This window comes from Rattus rattus, chromosome X (genome assembly GCF_011064425.1).
Source record: "Rattus rattus isolate New Zealand chromosome X, Rrattus_CSIRO_v1, whole genome shotgun sequence".
In the NCBI taxonomy this organism is placed as follows: Eukaryota; Metazoa; Chordata; class Mammalia; order Rodentia; family Muridae; genus Rattus; species Rattus rattus.
In genome coordinates, this window is record NC_046172.1 from 90,360,027 (window position 1) to 90,370,914 (window position 10,888).

General features: G+C 44.4%; 1 pseudogene; it reads right to left on the minus strand.

Moving 5' to 3' along the window:
• Nucleotides 1-7,555: 7,555 nt before the first annotated feature.
• Nucleotides 7,556-9,851, minus strand: LOC116888582 (annotated as a pseudogene).
• Nucleotides 9,852-10,888: the final 1,037 nt, after the last annotated feature.

Consider the following 10,888-nt stretch of genomic DNA (forward strand, 5'->3'; position numbering starts at 1 on the left):
TTCTACCTCTTCATCTGAAGGCTGCTAGCAGAATACTGACTTCCAGGCAGCTAGGTCAAGGGTATTAAAGCCCACACAGACAAGCTTTCACTTACTCCAACAAGGCTACACCTCCCTTCAGTGCCACACCTTCAAATAGTGCCATTCCTTGGGCCAAGCATATACAAATCATCACAGTAGACTTATTTTTAGTGTTTTTGGGGATTTTCCAAAGTGCTCTTTAGAGCTGCTGTAGCAGTTTGCCAACTCACCAACAATGAATGAGAGCTCCCTCTTCACTGAAAACCCATCAACAGCACCTGCTTTTACCCTCTCCAATCTCCGGACTTAGCCATGGTTGCACATCCTGTTCACAGGCCCATTCTGATAGCCCTCACTCCAGCACTCCCTAGTCTATTTGCATTATTCCCATGCCTAGTCTGAGCTGCACATCTGTGAAAAGATCCACTCCCAAGAATCCTGGCAGCGCTCTTATTAGTGCCATCCTCAATCTCTGGGCCTTGCCACACAGTCTGTATGCCGTCCTAGCCTGAGGCACCCAAGACAACTCAGAAATCTACTAAAAGCACGAATAGATTAACCTTTTCATGAAAGCAGAAGTCAAAACCTTTTTAAAATCCCATTTCTTTAAATCCTATAATGACTTCAGACTGTCTCTTTTACAAAGAAACTTCTCTTATGAGGGCTAACAGCTGCACTAATCTCTGGGCATAGAGATATGAATTTAGAAGGGAATTTGATTCTATGTTCACTTAACAGAATTATAATAGTAATTCTTAGTAACTCTTAGGCTCCATGAGCTCCCTAGTCATGGATTCTTGGGGCAGATTTATTATTTCCTGCATGGATTTCTTCCTATTGAGTGGGACTTCAATACAATCAGAAAGCACCTGGCTACTTGCATGACATTTGCAAACTCCCAGTTTTTTGAAGCACAGAGAGTAAGTGTCAGTGGATTGTTCAGTCACAAACAGGACATCTATATCATATACCCTCAAGGCAAAGGACCGTGGAGGAAGAAGAAGCAGGAAAATTCTAAGAGCCAGATATCGGGGATGACTCGAGCGAATCTAATCACTGTCTTCTGACATGACAGGACCACTTCCCTCATGAACTCACAGCAGCTCTAGTGGTCTGCAGAAGATCTGAACAAGATCAAGCTAACAAGCTTTACAATAGAGAAGGGCAGCAATAGGTGATGGCTTCTAGGGAAGGAGAGTCAGTTTAATTTAAGGGTGTGTCTCCTGACAAGCTGGCCATACTCCAGTACAGCCTCATGAGAATATGGGCAGCACAAATTGAAATCCTTAGGTTAAAAAAAAGAGGACATGAAGTTGGGAGAGAATGGGAAAGTGAGTGATGAGTCTGGGAGGAGGTAAGGGAGGATTGCATATGAATATGATCAAATACATTGCATACAGTTCTCAATATAAATATATTCAAAGCTCCCATAATGGCTATTACATTTCTATGTAGGTTTGGGAGAAGAAAAATCATGTTCAAATCATAGTTTTTTCAAGAAAAAATCCAATTGAAGTTTATTTTCACTACTAGTTGTATATTATTCCTTTAGAGATATGTACCTATTCCCTTCTACCAAGCACACAAGCGAGTCTGAGAAGCACTGAGCATGCTAAGAATTTTGCTAAATGATGGGATACAGAGATGACTAAAACGCAGGTCTGATCTCCAGCATCATATAATGGGGGCTATAAAATATGCTCAAGTAGACTCCAAGTTCCTGGAGGGCATAGTGCTATATACCCTACTTATAGCTGAATCAATAAAACACACAGATTTCTCTTGTAATGATAATGTCACTTCATTTACCAACCATTGGATGAGCTGCTCACCCTGTATGTTGGAGTGTTCTGAGAGCTGAGGAAAGAACTATAAATCAGAGAGTGTCTCAGCCCTCAGGTGCATCTTCTGATGGGAGAGACAGAGAAGCAGAGACTCACAATACACTGAGGGCACTGTGTGCTGCTGAGAAACACTAGAAGCAATGATTTGTAGAAGGAATGCATTCTATATGGGGTGACATCTAAGACAGAGTAACTATAACTTTGGGAAGTGATATACTTCCCAATGAAAACTTACATTTCTGCTGTAGTTTGGTTCTGAAACATTCTCTAAAGGCTCCTATGTATAGGCTTGATTGCCAACCTGTAGTTCTATTGGAAAGTTCTAGAACTTTTCATAGGTGATGTCAGTTGGAAGGAAGTTAGTTTGTTAGAGATATGTCTTTGAGAAGGATGCTGGGATATCAGTCATTTCATCTCTTTCTCTTTTTTTTGCTTCTAGACTAGCATGAGGTAGACAAATACCTCATCTCAAGCTACCTCCACGATGCTCTGCCTCAACACAGGTCTCAAATGAACAGATCCAAACAACTGTGGATGAAACATCTGAAACATGAACCCAAATAAGCTGCTTTTTTCTGTAAGTTGTTTATCAGGCATTTTTTGCCACAGTGACAGGAAATTAATGCACAAAAAAAAAGTTAAGCCATTGGAGTTTGGATTCTTGGGGGAGGGCAGTAATGGGTAGAGAATGGGGAGGGGAACACCCATATAGAAGGGGAGGAGAAAGGGTCCGGGGGATGTTGGCCTGGAAACCGGGAAGGGGAATAACATTTGAAATGTAAATAAAAAACCCAATTTAATAAAGATGGGAAAAAAGTTAAAGGGGAGCTCCCTTTCATTTGAAGTAAATTTGTGGTATGTAAAAGATATTTTTCATGGAACCTCTAATAAGCTTATGACAAATATCTCCAGACCAAAATTGGCAGGCTTACAGTAGCTCTCAAGGTTTCTGCATTCTCAGTTAACTCGTTAAAAAAACCAAAACCTTTACATTTTTGGTTGTGAGCCTAGCCCTTAACAGCTGTGCCATCTCTCTAACCCAAGGCTACAGGATCTCCATGACACAGGACAACTACAGAATATCTGAGAGGAGTCCTGGAGAAAATCTAGTATTGACGGTGTGGAACAAGACAGAGACCTCAAACTCGACCAATGACACCTTGCAATGAACATTTGCAAATAAAGATGTGTGGACAAAAGGGTATACTGTGTAACACACTATTGCTGCCGTGATAAAATTTTGTCTTTTTATTAAAAAGTACTAGTTATTTTATTTTATTTTTTGTTTTGTTTTGTTTTCTTTTTTGTGGGGGAGGTTGCAAGGGTGGAGGGCAGATAAAAAGGGACAGGGAGATGAGTGGTATTGGGGTGCATGATGTGAAATTCATAAAGAATCAAAAAGGTTAAAAAAAGCAAAACTCACTCCCCCCTGCACAAAAACTACAACACATATTTAGAACAGCATATAATTTGCCATTTTAACCAAAGGTGGTGGAAGGAAACTGCTATTGTGATTTGTTCACCTGAAGGATGCAAATGTATTGCTATTGAAGGAGCCTGACAGCATAGTTCCTTAGGAGTTAAGAGTTTGTGTACACTGTGGCCCCTACTTCCGCCAGTACCATGGAGGAAGTGTTGTCTTTCACTTTCAGTCAAGTAAGACGGCTGCTTTAATAAAACCCTATGGTGAGCTTGATTTGTAAGTCTGGACTTTGCGAGACAGGCATCCATTCTAGCAAGAGAAACTTGCTAAATTGAGATCAGAGTTTTCCCTGACAAAATGGCAAGAATGTACAGTTTTTGTGACTAAATTTGAGACTCCTGTATATGTTCTTGCTCTGATGAATTAAAAAGAATATACGTTGTACGAAATTCTCAAATAATAAATTAAAAATATTCCCAAGCAGATTTACATGTACTCAGGCTCCTGAGAGTATTTGTGTGGTCAGATAGTTCCATGCCTAGGACATTTGCCTACAGAAAATATGCCAAAGGAGTTGAGAGGCCTCCGTGGTGACAATTTCTGTGGAACCATTGAACATGCCCCATGTGACATAAAGGATATGTCAGATCGCAGATATGCCAAGATCAGAGAAGATTTTTTACTGGTAATGATGTTTAATTTTATGTGTTAGTTGTCTGGGCCCTGAGCTACCCACAAATCTCGTCAAACATCCTTCTGAATGTGTGTGAAAATATTTTGGATTAAACGAACATTTACTTGGTAGAGAGAGAAAAGAAGCTTGTTCTTTCTGACAATGGTGGGCCCCATTCAATCAGCCATGACTCTCACCTAGAAAGAGGGAGACTGTCCTCTGTGCTAGGGCATTTTTTTGTTGGTGTGTTGGTGCTGAAATGCAAGCTGAAATATTGCCTTCTTCTTGGTCCCCCCCACACAAATATTTTAATTATTTTTGACTTTGGTCTCATTCACCTCAACTCCTCCCAGTAACTCCTCCCAGTAACTCCTCCCAGTAACTCCTGCCAGATCTAGCTTTACCTCACCAACACCCAATTTCATTTCACCTTTTTATACGTAGTAACACATGAACTTAAATTTGTGTTGCTCATAAAATCAAGGGTTTAAGGCTATCTACTGAGTATGGTTGGCTTAATAGGAGCCACGTTCTTTTGTTTTTTTATTAACTTGAATATTTCTTATATACATTTCGAAAGTGTTATTCCCTTTCCCTGTTTCCGGGCAAACATCCCCCTCCCCACTCCCCTTCCTTATGGGTGTTCCCCCCCAACCCTCCCCCATTGCCACCTCTCCCCCAACAGTCTAGTTCACTGGAGGAGCCACGTTCTTAAAGAAAAGTCACTCTCTCTCCCCTAGAAGCCATCAACTATCCAAGATTATGAAACCCTCCCCAATCCATGCTAGACTGTTGACTGACTTAGCTTTTTTTGGTTTCCAACCTTACTGCCTTTTGATGGGAAACATCAGTTCTTCTGCATCTCTTACAGGACTTGAGACTTGTTACCCTCAAGAATGGAATTAACCCATTCCTTATAGAATACCTACACTATATATTTTATAGAAGCACACATATAATATCTTAGTCATTGTTCTATTGCTGTAAAGAGATATCATGACCATGGCAACTCTAACAAAAGAAAACATTTAATTGGGGGACATTGCTTACATTTTCAGAAGTTTAGTCCAGTACCCTCATAGTGGGAAACATAGTGGCATGCAGGCAGACATGGTACTGGAGAAGTAGCGGAGAGTTCTACATCCTGGTCCATAGGCAGAGAGATTGAAAGATAGATAGATAGATAGATAGATAGATAGATAGATAGATAGATGATAGATAGATAGATAGATAGATAGATAGATGATAGATAGATAGATAGATAGATGATAGATAGATACATAGAGAGATAGATAGGTAGATAGATAGAGAGATAGATAGATACATAGATAGATAGATAGATAGAGAGATAGATAGATAGGTAGGTAGATAGATAGATAGATACATACATACATACACGTAGGTAGGTAGGTGGGATAGATAGATAGATAGATAGATAGATAGATAGATAGATAGATAGATAGTGACACACTTCCTCTAAAAAGGCAACATTCCTACTCATTTCAAAAACTTCCACTCTCTGGTGGCTAAACATTCAAACATATGCACTTTGAGGGGTATTTTTATTCAAACCACCACATATACTATATATCCTATTACTTTTGTGCATTATAAATACATAGTATAGTTATATCTCCCCATTTGTTCTGTTTCTCAGAAGAACTTCATTAGATCTGTTATATAAAACCCATATTGACGTTTACATGTTCTTCTTCACTAGACTTTAACCTTCCTGAGCTGACTGTCCAGTGGTCAGAGAAGAAAAATATTCATGCTGGAAGAAATGCAGTAACTGTCTTTGTCTCTATGACTGCTGAGAAATATGATCTTGTACAAGAAACTCCATTTCTCTCCATGACTGCCAAGAAACATGATCCTGTCCATCGAACGATACTTCTGGATTAGAAGATTAAAAACTCATTGGTTCCAGTTATGCTAACTACTACCTGAGACTTGGAAAAGTGATTTAACTTTCTTAGAACTTGTGTTTTCAAATCAGTGCAATTGGGCTACAAGTTTCTGCATTGGCTCTCTTGTAAGAGTAGTTACAGGTCTGGAAATGGTCCAATAGTTAAGATAACTTGCTGCTCTTCTGAAGTACCTGTGTTCAGATCCTGACACTGACAGTGAATGGTTCACAATTACCAGTTACTCCAGCTCCAAAGGATCTGACACCCTCTGGCCTACTTGGGTACTCATGCATGCACATGTGGCATACACACAACTACATACATATGCACATAAAATAAAAACAAATATTTTTTAAAAAAGAATTGCTAAAAATGAAATCATGAAATTTTCAGGTAAATGGATGCAAGCAGAAAATATACAGAATAAGCTATGCCAGATCCAGAAGGAGAAATGCTCTATGTTCTCTTACTTGTAGATCATAGCTCCGAATCTTTTGATTTGAGTACACAATATGAGGTAAGTGAATAAGTCAGGGAAGTAGCAAGGCATCATGGAGAGGGGCAATAAAGAACTCTAGAAGAGGGGATAGTAAAAGGCATAGGATAGTATGAAAAATGTAATGGGTAAAACAGAGAGTTTAACTGGGGAAGTGGTAGAAAGGACAATATAGGGAGGGGAGGGAAGGAGGATATATAACACCAAGGATGTTTGAAAAAGCCACAGGGAAACATATTATAACTTACTTTTAAACACTCATATATGGTGTGTGTGTGTGTGTGTGTGTGTGTGTGTGTGTGTGTGTGTGTGTGTGTGTGTGTGTATTTTTCATGACACAAACATGCATTCAGTTTTATTCACAAAACAGCCTGGTCTCCTAAAACAATACAAACAGCATGTTCCTCAGCAGGGAGCTGGCCACGGGCAGGGGGCCCCTGGGCACCCACCCCTACCAGCAGGGGACCACGCAAAGAAGCCCTTTCTTCTGCTGTTGTGAGCAAGGCTGGAAAAAAGAGGGCTCATTTTTTCTAGGGGAAGTAGCTAGGATCAGAAATACTGAGATGTGGGCTCCCCAGATCTCAGCGGATCAAATCTAATGAATAGAATTTTCATCTCTCCAAAAAATCCGTCACTGTTGGGGTGGGGCGTCCCAGTCAGGGGACGGTGGACATGGTCGGGCCTGGGTCAGGAACTCCCAGTCCCAGTGGGTTTCTGGCGCTCTGCACACGTGGACAGATACAGAGGGCTTCTACACGGTGCGACTAACATTTCCTTTATAAACGTGAGTGGATTCTCCAGGCAAACTATGCACTATTTCATGGTTGGAAAGAATCAAAGGAAGTTTAAAATGAGAGTGGAGTTAAAACTGTGCTAAATTACAGTAGTGCTTATTAGTAACTAGATTGCAAAAGGTTACAGAAAATTTACAGTCTCTACACAAAAACAGCATCTCCCGCACAGACAACATTGACATTGACACAGGAAGGAGACTGATTGTCCATTCTTTGCCCAGGAAGTCTCGGTACTTTATAGATTCCTCTTTACCTCTCTTGTTGTTTGTTGATGTTCTGAAAAAGCAGTTAAATTTTTTTTCTTTTTCTTTTTATACTAGGGATGTGGAGATGTTAAAATGACAACAATATATATATATATATATATATATATATATATATATATATGAACAGGAATGAAATCTGTGAGAGAATATTTTTGGTTCTAAAGACGGGTGCATCCGTTTGTCTTCGCCCGAATCCCTTGCCGGAGACCACGCGGGCTGTGACATTGCACGGAGAGGGCAGCTTTGGGTTCCCGGCCGTCACTGAAATCACTGAAACCACCGGAAGGCAGCTCCGGACGGAAGCATCACCTTCTGGCAGGGCAGGAGACAAAAACAAGGAGAGAGTTCAGTCAGGGTCCCGGTGGGCCTGGTACAAGATGCTCCCCATGGCCGGCTCAATGACGGAGGAACGGGCATGGAGAACGAATGGCTAGTTACCCGGATGAGTTCCTGTCATCTTAGCCAGGCCAGGTTGGCCAAAGAAGAAGCCATGATCCGCTGGGCTACCCAAAGGCCCAGAGCACCCAGAGGCCTCCTGAGCCACTCCTGGCTGTAGTCTACCTGGGGCCACAGCTGCAGTCTGCCAAGCGAGTGTGAGCACTGCTCTGTGCATGTGACGGGAAAGCAGCCAAGTCTATGATGAGGGGATGCCTACAGGGCGGGTGTCCACATGGGTGTCCGCACTGGAGTGGGTGCCCCGGTGTGCTGGTAGGTAAGCAAGACACACGAGAGGCTGCGGTCAGACAGGTGGCCAAAAGGCCTCGACTAGGATGCCGTTCCAACCATTATGGAGTCAGGCCTGCTTGCAAGAGGGAGTGGAGACTGGTGGGCAGGAGGGCAACTTGCAAAGCTGCTTGTGAACCCAGCTAGTTTACCCCAGCTGGGACACAGAGCCAGGCTCTGCTTGCTACAAGGGCAGGCGATCCCTGCAGGTACAGCGAGCTCAGTTATGAATGAGCTGCCTCTTCCCACCTGCAGGCAGGGCAGCCAGCACCGAGACTGCTCTATCTTGGGGAGCTTTGGTTGGGGGTGGGGGCAGGGTGGGGTTGGGAGTTTAACAACACATGACTCTTCTCAAGGCCACAGGGTCCATAGATAAAACCCCTCAGATGGGGCTAGGGACAAAACCAGTCTTAGGTTACAGACTAGATGCTTTAGGACATGTCTAGGAGATAGAAACTTGGTACCTATGTGGAGATATCTGACACAGGCCCTAGGAGGGGCATCAGAGTCCCAGGGCCTCACTGGGAACGCAGGCCCCTACCTGTAAACCATGGCTTGCTGGCATCTCAGGATGTGGCTCTGACTTTAGGGCAGTGAACAGGTATCTTGTGTGCCAGACCTCCAGGCCCCTAGGGGTTGGGTATCCCCACACTTTGCAGGCAGGAAAGGTGGGCTCCAGGACTCAGGGTAGGTATGGACTGCCAGACAGATGGGAGAGCCCGCACCTCCCTCTACGGTGCTGTTACCTCCAGAGCAGCAGCGAAGGCTTCTTTTTGAGTTCTTCACACTTTCTGAATTTGCAAATCTGATGGCCAGTCTTTCGGTTCCTAAGCAACTGCTGCACTGCTCGCAGTTGATGCCCGCCGGCAGGGCACACACAGGCCACCCAGCGTTTCCTTCTTCTTGCCCGAGCTGATGGCAGAAGCCAGCTCTCCCTGCATGGGGTACTCGGCCAGGCCGGCCATGTGCAGCGCACTCTCAGCCAGGAACACACCGGCTGGGGTCATGATGAAGAGGCCTGGATTGATGGGGAAAGCGCCGAGGTAAGGGAAGTCGGACTTGCCATTGAGGGCTTCGGCGCCGGCCACAGCTTCCCTGTCGGGCAGGCCCGCACCCGCCTCGCTCATCAGTGGCAGGTGTTCCTGCACCACGCGCTTTAGCATCTCCGTGGACTGTGCGAACTGCTGCAGCGTCAGCTGTCCCTCGGCTGCCAGCTCTGTGGCCCGCTCTGCCTTGCTTAGCCGGCTGGTCACAGCACCACTTTTGTGCTTTGAGGTAGGGTTGCTTTTGTCCACCGCCATGGTCGCAGCCAGGTCATGACGGTTGGCCAATAGGGAGGCTGCCGCTGCGGCAGCCTTGTCAGCAGACTCCCCTCCCATCATGCTTCCGGCGCCACCACTGCTGCCAAAGGAGGAGTAGTGGGAGAGTGGGCGGGAGCGACGCAGGCTCTTGTTGAGGGGTTCACTGATGATTCCCCTCTTGTTCCGACGCTCAGGGGGCGGGGCATCGTCTGCCACGCAGGCCGGTGCCCTGGCAGCCACCGTGGCACTTTTTGTCTGTTCCTCCTGCCTTTTGGCCACTGCCACTGCTGCTATTGGTGTTACTGCTGCTGCTACTGCCACCGGCGTCCTGGGAGCCACCGCTGAGGCTCGACATGGTGGGGCCAAGTCCCAGACCCCGCGGCTGGGAGAGCCTGCAAACTGCTGCTGGGAGCTCAGAGTTGAGCGTGTAGCCCGGCTGCCCACAATACAGATGCCTGGAGGGCCTCACTCAGGATAGGCGCATGGTCAGGTGTCCACGTGGAATCGTCTTTACTCTGAACTTCGGGGGAACCCGTGCAGCCAAACTTTCCGCGGACTTGCGGCGAACTCCGGCCCCGGCCGCGCACCGTGTGTGTGTATTTTTAATTGAGTTATGCCACATGGGATGGTGATGCTTTCCCCAAGAGCCATGTACTAGCTAACCTCAGTGCCTGGTATAGGAACCCCCCCGCCCCCATAAGTTGTTGGCTGGGAGTTTACAAGCAAAAGTCTCCTAAAATCATATGCACTATTATCATTGTCCTTTGTTGTCGTTCAATACTTGAAGGTATCCAATGGCTGGATATATATCACAGGGCTTCAAGGAATCAAGTTGAAACTGTCATGGAAGTCTTGTTATTGACCACTAGGCTTCATATTTCCAGAGGGTCTTATGCTGGCTGTCAAGAGTATAGAACAATCAATAGTCTTATACAGCAGTAGAGCCTATGAGCTACAGCAATGAATGGCCCCAAAAGATGTCTTCAATGTTTCAATACTGGCTTTTTTATATGGAGAGTAATCAATATTGGTCTAACTTAGGCCCACTCAACAGGAGAGAAATAATGGCTGGTACTAACAGGAGAAGCATAATGGCTGGTACTGTAAACCTAGCCAACTACCCACAGCTAGAGAAGTAAAAGAATCCTAGAGGAGAACCTACTACAGCCATTTTCCTAAACTAATGCAATATCTAACCACAATCTAAATACTTGTTCTTATGTCCACATGTAAGTGTAGATTTCACCCTTCATCAAAGAAACTTCCTTTTTAAAACAAATAGAGACTATTGCAAAGATCTACAGCAGATCAAAAGGCAAGGGATAAGAGAACTTGGGATGTTAGGCCCCAACTGAGACATCTACAATGCAAGCTCTACACCTAAGACTCAGGGAACATTGTATAAAGGGGAGTTGAAAGATGTCAAGAGCTAGTGGA